A 13,215-nucleotide genomic window follows, 5' to 3' on the forward strand; every position below is an offset into this window, starting at 1 on the left:
CAATTTCAGATTTACTAATTGAATTCAAATTTCACGAACTTTTATATTGGGATTTGAACCCATATCCCCAAAACATAACCTGAGGCTTTGGGATTTATAATTCGGTGATATTACCACTATGGTGATGTCTTCCTCTCTTTCTTGCCTTTAGCACCAGAAAGAGTTAATCTCTTTGTAAACCTGATACTTAACTGTAGGGTAATGAGGTGAGAGTTATCCGCCTACTCCTTCACCTAAGAACGGGCGGATTCTCTTTCAGTTGCCTCCAGTGGTTTGGTGCGTGCTACAAAACCTAAGAATGAAGAAAATATTTTAATCAAGGGTGAAGATTTAAACATCAAACTACAGGATTTCCTCACTTTCTACACATACGGACCTTTATTTTGGTGAGTAAAACTGCTATCTTTCAGAGGAAGCAACACCTGGGCAAAAACTTTGAATCAATGCTTTTCTTTTGGTGACTCCACCAAGTTTCAAACTGGGCACAATTGGAATAAATTTGATGCTGATCCTATTTTAACAATCTTGTAGTTATGTTTTATTACCTATAAAAAGTCAACTGCTAAATGACATTTTAGTATGTAAAATGAAAAAATATTTTGAATAAAATTATGATCACCATCCAATGAAATCTTAACGATCTAGTGAAAAGGTGTACGAGATAGGTTTCAGATTTCGGCTCCAGTAGTTTGTACTTAATATTTGATTTACCTTGTACCATTTGTTTAGATAAACCTGTGGCATCGTTTCATTTAGACATTTTAATGTGAAAGCAATTGGCTTATCATAAAGTATTCCATGTCTAATTTCAGAATCTAGTTTTGGACGAATGACTTTTAGCTGAGTGGAGTCTATAGAACATTTAAAAATGTATAAGAATGGATTGAATACTGCAGGTTCTAGGTCTGTAAATGGCAGGAGCAATTTGAGACAATGATTCTACTGCTTACTAAGCAGCACAAAAATGTTTTGAGAGCCACATGTTGAACACACCCAAAGTCAGTCCCTCAATATTATATCTGATATGTGCCTCATATACTCAACATAGAATGATTCTATTGTATCAGAAACTTGGATTCAGAATGATCTGCATCTTATTTTTAACTCATGGTTTCATCAGGAATAATGTAACACCCTGTTCAGTGTTTGTATGAATGCTGCTCTTCAAAACACATAACCCATTTCACATGTTCTGCACCTTTCCTATTCAACTTCTCTCTCCCTAGCTCCTGAAGGTGCCAGAGTTCAGCTTATCCTCCAGTACCTCACTCCTCCTTGCTAGTGACTATCAGTAGGTTGTTCAACTATGCGTGAAGGAGGGAATGTGGGACCTTGCCGCAGAATCCACTTACACCAACTTAAAAGCAGGACTCAACAGTTAGTTAGTGAGTTCCCATTCCTCTCATGTCTGACGACAGTGTGACTATGTGTAGCTCACCAGATACTACCTGAGCATCTGGTTATAGACCAGCATTCGAACCAAGGAGCTTCTTAATCTATGTGGTTTCATTATTCACTGGAGCAATCAAGAACCTGTCAATGATTCAATTGTTGGTAATGTGATGGTATCAAAGATAAAGTGAGGCTAAAATTAATTGATTAAACTGCAGAGTAAGAAGATCTTCAAAGCGTTTGGGCGGCACGGTGGCACAGTGGTTAGCACTGCTGCTTCACAGCGCCAGAGACCCGGGTTCAATTCCCGCCTCAGGCGACTGACTGTGTGGAGTTTGCACATTCTCCCCGTGTCTGCGTGGGTTTCCTCCGGGTGCTCCGGTTTCCTCCCACAGTCCAAGGATGTGCAGATCAGGTGAATTGGCCATGCTAAATTGCCCGTATTGTTAGGTAAGGGATAGATGTAGGGGTATGGGTGGGTTGCGCTTCGGCGGGGCGGTGTGGACTTGTTGGGCCGAAGGGCCTGTTTCCACACTGTAAGTAATCTAATCTAATGATGTGCAGTTAGTGATATTTCATTGTACTAATACCAATTTTTGTGATTTTGTGGACTCAAATGCAAGGTAAATATTAAATACCTGAATTCACCAAGGCTCCTTCGAAAGCACCTTTCATACCTCTGACCTCTACCACCTCAAAGGACAAGGGCAGCAGATGCATGGGATCACAACCACCTGTACATTTCCTTCCCAGGCAAACACCAACTTGGCTAAAAACTGAATTGCTAATCCTTAATTGTCAGTGAGTCAATAAAATCATGAACACTGTTTTTCAAACTGTTCGTACTTCACTCACATTGTATAATTTGCTTGCAAAGTCCCATGATTTCCAATGGCTAGTCTGAGCAAGTCAATGATGACTGAAAAATTCCCATTGGTCATATTGGTGGATAGATGTGTTATTTTTAACATAAGCAGCAGAATACCATAGGGAAAATAACAACTTGTATATATATTTTGAATCTTTAACATTGTAAAACATCCCAAGAAATTTCACAAGAGTTACCAACCAAAATTTGATACCAACTCACCTAAAGAGACATAGGCAAGTGAAAACTCAAATGGGTAGATTTTAAAAGAGGAAAGAGGGAAACTATTCTTGAGTTCAGGGCCTTGACAGCTGATGATGGATCAACTAGGTTTGAAGGTGACGTGAAATGAAACTTGGAGAAACATGGATAACCCTCAGGGCGTACTTGGCTGGAGACATTTACAATGACAGGGAGAGCAAGATCATGAAGGAATTTGAATTAAAGTTGAGGCATTACCTAATTGGGAGCAAACATAAATCCACGAGACTAGGGATTATGGGTGAAAAGAATTTCATACGAATAAGGACTACCCCACTGAAGGTGATCATACAAGCCTGTGAGATACCTGGGCTCCTCTCATTTTGATCTGATGTTCACCCTTGAGTCTAATGAACTGAGGCACAGATGAAAGTTTGAGCATCAGTCTATGCAGGAGACAAAGAGTTAGGTGATCTTAATGATGGAATGGTTGCCTAGGTTCACCTCAGGGTCACATATTGGCAAGGTTGCTATCTGTCTGATTCAGCCTCGGATGTTTTCCAGTTAGAGACAGTGGTAAGAAAATTGAGTTTCTGTCAGAACTGAGGACAATGTGCTAATTTTCATAATATCTAATTGGAGAAAGTTCCTGCTTGTTGATTACTAAAAACCATACATGCTGTCTGATAATTTAGAGATAGTAGAGGGCTTCAGTGAGGTGGTGGTAAGGTGGATTTGGGACTCACAAGCTTGCATGTGGAAACTAACACTGTTTTTGGATAAAGTTGGAGAATACTGAAGGTGAGATGGTTTACCATATGTTACAACCACATAGGATTGTAATCAGTTACGACATTCATAAAAGTAATTTTTATAGGTAACGCAGGTGGAACCCTGTTTGGAGTCTTTTAATAGAGTTCCCAAGAAAGTAAGCACAGATATGGGATACAGCAGCATATTCAAGGACTTTGCAGCAAAAAGGGAGAAGAGACGGCACGATAATTTACAAAGCCAGTGTTATGGGTCAGACTTTTGAAGAGTGGGCTGCTGAAAGTAAACTTGAAGAAGTTAGGGAAAATACACAAAAGAAAACCATGAGCAAAATGAAGTTGGGTCATTAAGGATTAAGTCTGAATACAGTCAAAGGAAAAACAGATGAATCTCAAGGACAAAGAGAGCTTGAAGAAGCCATGAGGAAAGATAAGCTAGAGAAATGTGCAACTTCAAAGTTAAGACAAGAGACACATTAGTGGATATTAAGCCTGGTAACCTATCTGAACTTAGTGGTAACTAAGTGAATGGTCTCAATCTTAGTGATAAAGAGCATAAATTTTCTTGCTTTTAAGGATTGAGGAGACATTAAAGAGTTCCTTTAAAGGCTGTTTGCAGTGAAGGAAAGAAACTGTGAATTATCTTTGCATTGTGGGACAATCCTGGAATACTGAGAAGTTTTTCCAGATGTGAGCAGGATGTATAGTGCTGGATGAGGCTATTCTGATCTGGCAGAGCATGGTTAAATTGATTGTCTGCATTAGCTGTCCCAGTCTGTGAACAACGTGGAAGGTTCAGCTGACAGTAATTTTTGGTCTAGAAGATTGCAGAAGACTAATGGTGCAACAAAACCAGCAAGTGAGAGCTAATGGCATAAGAATCATTCTCTGAAATTACCAATCACTTAGCTATGCTGCTGTTCCTGCTGAACAAGTCTGACTGCTCTAAGGTTTCTGCTTGGCTACCCTGCCTAGAAACTCAGTTTCACAGCTATCTGAAAACTCTGTGAATTTTTAAAAGAAGATTAGCATTATTCAAGTATTTCACTGATTTAAATTCAAACACTGAATGAAACACTGTTTGCTAATGAGTGTTGTTTCACTAATTGGATTGGTAAGTGCAGAGAGTTATTATTTTACACTTTAAATAGTAAAGTTTAAAACTTTGGGAAAAGACTGGATTACCTGTCAATTCCCCACCACAATGTCTCACAGTCAGTTTAAAAGTTTTACAGACCTTGATTATGATTTGTCTAGTTTTCTTAGCTCTCCAAATATCCAAAGATAAATTGCACTGCTTATTGTGGACTCACTCACAGAAACAGTTACATTTGTGTAGGGCCTTTCCAAAACACATGATATTTCAAAGTGCTTAGCAGCCGTTTAGATATTTTTAGAAATATTGTCACTATGACATTGTAAAAACAAGGCAGATAGTTGGCTCACAGCATGATCCAAACATTAGCTCTCACAGACTTGTTTTTTAACTGATCATTTGTGGGGTAAATACAGGAAAAGACACAGAAGAGAACTGCCAAGGTCTGCTTTGAAAGATGAGAAGGTTAACAGGACTGAGCGGATTAACGGGACCTTGAAGTCCCAGTTGAAAAATGGCATCTCAGCCAATGCAGGACTCCTACAGTCGTGCACTGAAGTGCCAACCTGCAGTTTATATTGAAGTCTCTGGACTGAGAAATTAAGCAAGTACCTACTGACTCAGAATGTTACTACTAAGGCATGATTACCATCTGCATAAACCAAGAAGGTGCAGGTTTATCCCTGATTCATGTTATAGAGTCATAGAGATGTACAGCATGGAAACAGACCCTTCGGTCCATCCCGTCCATGCCAACTAGATATCCTAACCCAATCTAGTCCCACCTGCCAGCACCCGGCCCATATCCCTCCAAACCCTTCATATTCATATACCCATTCAAATGCCTCTTAAATGTTGCAATTGTACCAGCCTCCACCACTTTCTCTGGCAGCTCATTTCATACACGTACCACCCTCTGCGTGAAAAAGTTGCCCCTTAGGTCTCTTTTATATCTTTCCCCTCTCACCCTAAACTTATGCCCTCTAGTTCTAGACTCCCTGACCCCAGGGAAAAGACTTTGCCTATTTATCCTATCCATGCCCCTCATAATTTTGTAAACCTCTATAAGGTCACCCCTCAGCCTCCAACGCTCCAGGGAAAACAGCCCCAGCCTGTTCAGCCTCTCCCTGTAGCTCAGATCCTCCAACCCTGGCAACATCCTTGTAAATCTTTTTTGAACCCTTTCAAGTTTCACAACATCTTTCTGATAGGAAGGAGACCAGAATTGCATGCAATATTCCAACAGTGGCCAATCCAATGTCCTGTACAGCCGCAACATGACCTCCCAACCCCTGTACTCAATACTCTGACCAATAAAGCAAAGCATACCAAATGCCTTCTTCACTTGTTAATTTAACTACGGAGTCTATTGTAGTCAAGCCAATAGCAGTGATCATTGGATAGTGGATGAGTGACTGTTCCTCATCCCTAACCCAATGGCATTGATAGAAAAAGCCACAACTCAACTACTGGTACAGCACAAAGGGCACTACTAGACTGAATTGCTGCACCAACACAGTTTGTTGCATTAACACAGTTGCAGCACTGCCACATTATGCCACACTAATATACTGCATTACGGTGCTATTACACTGGATTAGAGCACAAATACACAGCATTAGAGCACTTACACACACACTGTTATAACACATACATCACATTATAAAACTGCACAATTCTGCAGCACTATCAATATATTACAGAACACGGTATTAATACACAAATGCACTGTTTAGACATGAGGATGAGGAGCAGGAGTAGACAATTCAGTCCCTCAAGCCTGGCCTGCTATTTAATACGATCATGACTGATCTCACCTTGGCCTCAAATCCACTTTCCTGCCCACTCTTTATAATCCTTCAACACGTTACTAGTTAAAAATCAGTCAAATATACAGATTTACAGCAGTAACACACTGCACTGCAGTAATAGCACACTGTGTTACAGCACTAATGCTCCATTTCATCATTAACACTCCCATTACATCTCTAACACACTACATTACAGCACTAATATACAATACTGTGTTACAGCACAAGCACATTGCAGTCTGAATTTTAGGCCACACCTCTAGATAAGGCTCAAGTTCTGATTGAGTGGTGGAGGTTCTGTGCTTGTTGCCTTGCTGCTGCCAAAATACCAGTGGCAGTTCACTACCATCTTCTCAAGGACAGTTAAGGATGGGCAACAATTGCTGCCAGTCAGCAACAAAATGTGCCCACCTCTACCACCTCTGAATTACAATGACAGCATTTTAAAAATTGATATTGCAACACAGTAATACAGTCTTTTACTGCACAGGAATATAAATATAGTTTATTACTACAACAACCTGCACTTACATAGCATCTTTAACACAGTAAAGTATTAGGCACTGCACAGTATTATTTTCAGACGAAATTCAGACCACTCAACACAATGTAATATGGTGCAAACAAATTCATACAGGGAAATTATACCAGCTTAATTATACAGCAATACAAGAACTCTGAGTTCCGGTGAAAAGTCATTGGCCTGAAACATTGGGTTGGATTTTCAATGATCTCAACACCCAGTTGGAATCCAGTACCACTCTGTGTCACTGTCAAGGTGTGATTTTTAAATGTAACTGACCTAACTGGCCAGGAGTAGGGTAGACACATGATGCCAGTGATAAAGACAAGTGTTAGCTATGTTAGGAGCTGCTGTTGCCCTGCCGATTGGAGCAGACAGCTCCTAGAAAAGCCATAGAGGTGGAATGAGGTGAACAGAAGCCTGAAAGAATGAAGTCAGGTCCCAGCGCTTGTGACAGTTCTAGTTGAGCCCAAACATGTGTTTCCAAGACAGCTGCAGAGAGCTTTCAGTTCCACAGTAAGCATGACAACTGAGTGCTGACGTGAACAGGATTGTCAGGTCAAGAAATTGAAAACTACATTCAGGAACAGGCAGGCACCTTAACATTTTCCAGAAGGAGCTTAAAGAATTATTCATTTGAAACTGTCTGGAGTCATTTGGATCCTGAGACGATTTTTGAGACTGTGGATTTTGAAGCTCGCCTACATTGGGTCCCAACTTCGCCAGATCCTGACCCTGTGGCTCTTTGAAAATCCCAACTGTTGCATTTGTGTCTCTCTGCAGATGCCATTAGCCGTACTGGGTATTTACAGCATTTTCTGTTCTTAGCTGCAAGCTCTGCGGTCCTGCCACATCCAGTTATGAATGGTGGTGGACAATTAAACAACTCACAGAAGAAGGAGGCTCGACAAATATCCCCACCCTCAATGATGGAAGAGCCTAGCATATCAGTGCAAAAGACAAGACTGAAGCTTTCACAGCAATCTTCAGTCAGAATTGCCGAGTGGATGATCCATCTTGGCATCCTCCAGTGGTCCCCAGCATTACAGATACCAGTCTTCAGCCAATTTGATTTACTCTATATGATATTAAGAAATGATTGGAGGTACTGCATACTGCAAAGGTTCCTGGCAACATTCCAGCAACAGTACTGAAGACTTGTGCTCCAGAACTTGCCACTCTCCTAGCCAAGCTCGTCTAGTACAGTTACAACACTGGCATCTACCCAACAATGTGGAAAACTGCCCATTGGTCAGGGGTAAATATCAGATAATAGGGTAGGGGAATGGGTCTGGGTGGGTGACTCTTCAGAGGGTCGGTGTGGACTTGATGGGCCAAAGGGCCTGTTTCAGCACTGTCGAGATTCTAAATCATAAAATCAATTTTTAAATTCTAATGTGCAGTATTTTGCTTTTGGTTCCATGAGGATTCCTCATGGGATGAGGGCTTTGCCAGTGAGGTCAGTATCTGTTGTCCAAACCTAACTGCCCTTTAAAAACTGATGGACAACATTTATTTGAATCTGTACAGTTCATATGTTGTTGATACAGACAACACTATAATCCTGTTCAAAATGACAAGATGTGCTGAGTTTCTAAACAGAAGAATATGAAGGAGTTGAGTTTAAATGGCAGAGTAAATCAGGAGATATCTTCTCTTATTTCTTTTTCTATCAATGTCAATGGAATCTAGCATTCAGGACAACTGTTTAACAAGTGGCTGAGCAGCTATTACGCATTTTATAAGGTCCAAGTGCACAAAATTCCTGCCTCCTCACCTTACCCCATGCTTGTAGAATGGTTACCCTCAAGCTACAGATAACCAGTTGTCCCACTCTGATGGAGAGAAATGCTGTGGTCCTTTCTGAATTTTGACTCAAAGAACAAAGAAAATTACAGCAAAGGAAAAAGCCTTTTGGCCCTCCAAGCCTGTGCCAATCCAGATCCTCTATCTTAAACTGTTGCCTATTTGCTAAGGATCTGTATGCCTCTGCTCCCTGCCATTCATGTATCTGTCTAGATACATCTTAAATGACTCTATTGTGCCCGCCTCTACCACCTCTGATGGCAATGTGTTCCAGGCACCCACCGTCCTCTGCTTAAAGAACTTTCCACACATATCTCTCAAACTTTTCCCCTCTGACCTTGAACTCACGTCACCTAGTAATTGAATCCTCCACTCTGGGAAAAACCTTCTTGCTATCCACCTTGTCTATACCTCTCATGATTTTGTAGACCTCAATCAGGTCCCCCCTCAATCTCTGTCTTTCTAATGAAAATAACCCTAATCTAATCAATCGCTCTTCATAGCTAGCATCCTCCATACCAGGCAACATTTTGGTGAAAGTGAGGACTGCAGATGTTGGAGATCAGAGCTGAAAAATGTGTTGTTGGAAAAGCGCAGCAGGTCAGGCAGCATCCAAGGAGCAGGAGAATTGATGTTTCGGGAGTCCCTCCTCCCAACCTTTTATCTTAGCCTGCTTGGCACACCCTCCTCATTCCTGAAGAAGGGCTTATGCCCGAAATGTCGATTCTCCTGCTCCTTGGATGCTGCCTGACCTGCTGCGCTTTTCCAGCAACACATTTTTCAACATTTGGTGAACCTCCTCTGCACCCTCTCCAAAGCATCCACATCTTTTTGGTAATGTGGCAACCAGAACTGTACGCAGTATTCCAAATGTAGTAGATAAATGTCCGATACAATTGTGACATGAGCTGCCTACTCTTGTACTCAATACCCTGTCCAATGAAGGAAAGTATGCCGTAAACCTTCTTAACCACTCTATTGACCTGCATTGCCACCTTCAGGGTACAATGGACCTGAACACCCAGATCTCTCTGTTCTAAGAGAACAGATGCTGGAAATCAGAGTTGACACTGTGGTGCTGGAAATGCACAGCAGGTCAGGTAGCATCCAAGGAAGAGGAGAATCGACATTTCAGGCATAAGCCCTTCATCAGGAATAGGCTTGTGGGCCGGGAGCTGGGAGATAAATGGGCTCACAGACCACAAGTCTATTCCTGATGAAGGGCTTATGCCCGAAACGTCGATTCTCATACTCCTCAGATACTGCCTGATCTATTGTGTTTTTCCAGTGCCAAAGATCGCTCTGTACATCAATTTTCCCCAGGGCTTTTCCATTTACCATATAGTTTGCTCTTGAATTGGACCTTCCAAAATGCATTACCTCGCATTTGCTCAGATTGAACTCCATCTGCCATTTCCCTGCCCAACTCTCCAATCTATCTATACTCTGCTGTATTCTGACAGTCCCCTTTACTGTCTGCTACTCCACCAATCTGAGTGTCATCTGCAAACTTTCCAATCAGACCACCTATACCTTCCTCTAGATCATTTATGTACATCACAAATAACAGTGGTGCCAGCAAAGATCCCTGTGAAACCCACTGATCATAGTTCTCCATTTTGAGAAACTCCCTTCCTCTACTACTCTGTCTCCTACTGCCTAGCCAGTTCTCTATCCGTCTAGCTCGTACATCCTGGACCCCTTACGACTTCACTTTTTCCATCAGCCTACCATGGGGAACCTTATCAAACATCTTACTGAAGTCCATGTATATAACACCTACAGCCCTTCCCTCATCAATCAACATCCTCACAGAATTCTATTAAGTTGGTAAGACATCAACTTCCCTGCACAAAACCATGTTGCCGATCATTGATAAGCCCGTTTTTTTCCAAATGTAAATATATCCTATCCCTCAATATCTTCTCCAGCAGTTTCCCTACGAATGACATCAGGTTCACCAGTCTATAATTACTCCTTATCAACTGTCATTGAAAGTCAAATTATTCTAACAGTAACAGACCGAATGGAAGTAGTCGGTTGCCTGGAGCCCTTTAGGAATCTCTGGGGTCAGGGAGGGCTACATTTTGGTAAGGTAAACCATGGCAGAACATGTACAGTTAATGGTAGGACCCTGGGGAGTGTTGCCAAACAAAGAAACCTAGGGGTGCAGATGTGTAGTTCCTTGAAAATTGAGTCACAGGTATACAAGGTGATGAATAAAGCATTTTGCTTGCTTGCCTTCACTGGTCAGTGCATTGAGTTTAAAAGTTGAAGAGTGTGGTGCTGGAAAAGCACAGCCAGTCAGGCAGCATTCAAGAAGCAGGAGAATCGAAGTTTCGAGCATAAGCCCTTCAGTATTGAATATAGGAGTTGGGACATCATGTTACAGCTGTAAAGCACATTGGTAAGGCCACTTTGAGAATACTGCATACAATTCTGGTCATTCTTCTATAGGAAGGATGTTGTAAAACATGGGAATGTGCAGGAAAGTTTTACAAGGATGCTGCCAATACTTGATTGCATTGAGTTATAGAGAGAGGCTGAATAGGCTAAGGCTTTTTCCCTGAAGTGTCAGAGGCTGAGAGGTAACCTTATAGAGGTTTATAAAATCATTGGGGCATGGATAAGGTGAATAACCAAGGTCTTTTTCCTAGGGTGAGGGAGACCAAAACTAGGTTGCACAGGTTTAAGGTGAGAGGAGAAAGGTCGAACAAAGATCTGAGGGATAACTTTTTCACAAAGAGGGTGATATGTGTATGGAATGAACTGTCAGAGGAGATGGCAACTACAACATTTAAAAGGTATCTGGATGGGTATATGAAAGAAAGGGTTTAAAAGAATATGGGCCAAATGCTGGCAAATGGGACTAGGTCAGATTGGAAAGTCTGGTCGGTGCGAACGAGTTGGATCAAAGGGTCTATTTCCATGCTCTATGATTCTATGACTCTTTAATGGATAATGTAATACCCTTTCGAGAAGGTAGGGAGGCAGAAGATATGAAACTATATGCTGGTTACCAACTTCCATCGTTGGTAAAATTTTATGGTCCATTATTAAGGATGAGATTACAGACTACTTGGAAGTGCATGGTAAAATAGGGCTGAGTCAGCATGGTTTCGATGAGAGGAGGACATGCCTGACAAATCTGGTAAAATTCTTTGAGGAGGTAATAAGTAAGTTAGACAAAGGAGAGCCAGTGAATGTGATCTATTTGGATTTCTAGAAGGCCTTTGACAAGGTGCCACACGGGAGGCTGCTAAATAACACAAAAGCCGATGGTGTTTGGCGCAAAGTACAGAGGATTGGCTCACTGGTTATGGCGGAAGGCAGAAGAATGGGGTTAAGAAACATATCAGCCATGATCGAACAGACTCAATGAACCAAATGCTGGATTAGTGGTGCTGGAAGAGCACAGCAGTTCAGGCAGCATCCAACGAGCTCCTCTAGCTTATCTCTCCATGCTTCAGGCTCACTGCCTTTATTCCTGATGAAGGGCTTTTGCTCGAAACGTCGATTTCGCTGGTGGTTGGATGCTGCCTGAACTGCTGTGCTCTTCCAGCACCACTAATCCAGTATTTGGTTTTCAGCATCTGCAGTCATTGTTTTTACCTCAATGAACCAAATGGTCGAATTCTGCTTCAATATCTTGAGTTCCTATAGTTCATTTTGCTTGCGCATATATTCAGATCAATGGGAGACTCCATTTAAGATGGAGAAGAAGAGAAATATTTTTCAGAGGGTTGCTTGTCTTTGGAATTCTCTTTCCTGCAGCAGACTTGATTAGTCAGGTAACCCTACTCCTGCTCCTGATTCATTTGTTTGTGTGTTTGTATGCAATCAGTCTTTGCATTTACATACTCAATGCACCTTTTTTTCCCTATTGGTTTGTTCCATACCCAACTTTAGGAAATCCTTTCAGGTTGTTGCCAGGTTACACAGCAGGAGTTGGTGGAACCAGATGGACTCAGATCTTAGATTCTGATGTAAGTGATAGTAAAACTGAAACAGAAAGATGGTAAGTAGGATAGTAGAATGTGTTTCGCCTTCCCTATTGGGAACAAAAGGAACTGCGGTTATCCTGGCTTCCTGTTATTTTTCATTTATACGCTGTCCCTTGATGACATCAGCTGAAAAAACAATGTCATGTTCCCCAAATACACTGACAACACCCAGTTCTACCTTACAGTCCTTGCTACTTGCATTGCCTAACTTGTCAACTGCACACCTGACATTCAGCACATCTCGGACAAAGTGAGGACTGCAGACGCTGGAAAAGCAGGTCAGGAGCATCCGAGGAACAGGAGGATTGACGTTTCAGCATAAGCTTTTCATCAGTAATGTGGAGGGGAAGGGGACTGAGAGATAAATAGGAGAGTGGGGGTGGAGTAGGGAGGAAGGTAGCTGGGAAGGCGATAGGTCGATGCAGATGGGTGTGATGGTGAAAGTCAGAGGGGAAGGTGGAGCGGATAGTTGGGAAGGAAGATGGACAGGTAGAACAGTTCAAGAGGGCGGTGCCGAGTTGAAGGGTTGGATCTAGGATAAGGTGGGGGAGGCGAGATGAGGAAACTGATGAAGTTGACATTGATGCCATGTGGTTGGAGGGTCACAAGGCAGAAGATGAGGCATTCTTCCTCCAGGGTTGGGTGGTTTGGATTTGGGGGTAGAGGAGGCCCAGAACTTGCATGCCCTTGGTGGAGTTGGGTGGGAATTGAAGTGGTCAGCCACAGGGCTGTGGGGCTGTTTAG

The 13,215-nt window shown here is 42.0% G+C and overlaps 1 protein-coding gene across 3 annotated transcripts in view; it reads left to right on the top strand.

The window, feature by feature from the left end:
* Positions 1-229: 229 nt before the first annotated feature.
* The window catches only part of LOC140494576 (tight junction protein ZO-3-like), an 86,801-nt gene continuing 73,815 nt past the window's right edge, over positions 230-13,215 (top strand). For 2 of the 3 annotated variants that reach the window (XM_072593908.1, XM_072593911.1), the window contains exons 1-2: positions 230-386; positions 12,377-12,453. The gene's annotated coding sequence lies outside the window, so the exon portion shown is untranslated. The remainder of the gene's footprint in view (positions 387-12,376; positions 12,454-13,215) is intronic. The other variant, XM_072593909.1, reaches the window with a different exon arrangement.

This window comes from Chiloscyllium punctatum, chromosome 24, assembly GCF_047496795.1.
Source record: "Chiloscyllium punctatum isolate Juve2018m chromosome 24, sChiPun1.3, whole genome shotgun sequence".
NCBI lineage: Eukaryota > Metazoa > Chordata > Chondrichthyes > Orectolobiformes > Hemiscylliidae > Chiloscyllium > Chiloscyllium punctatum.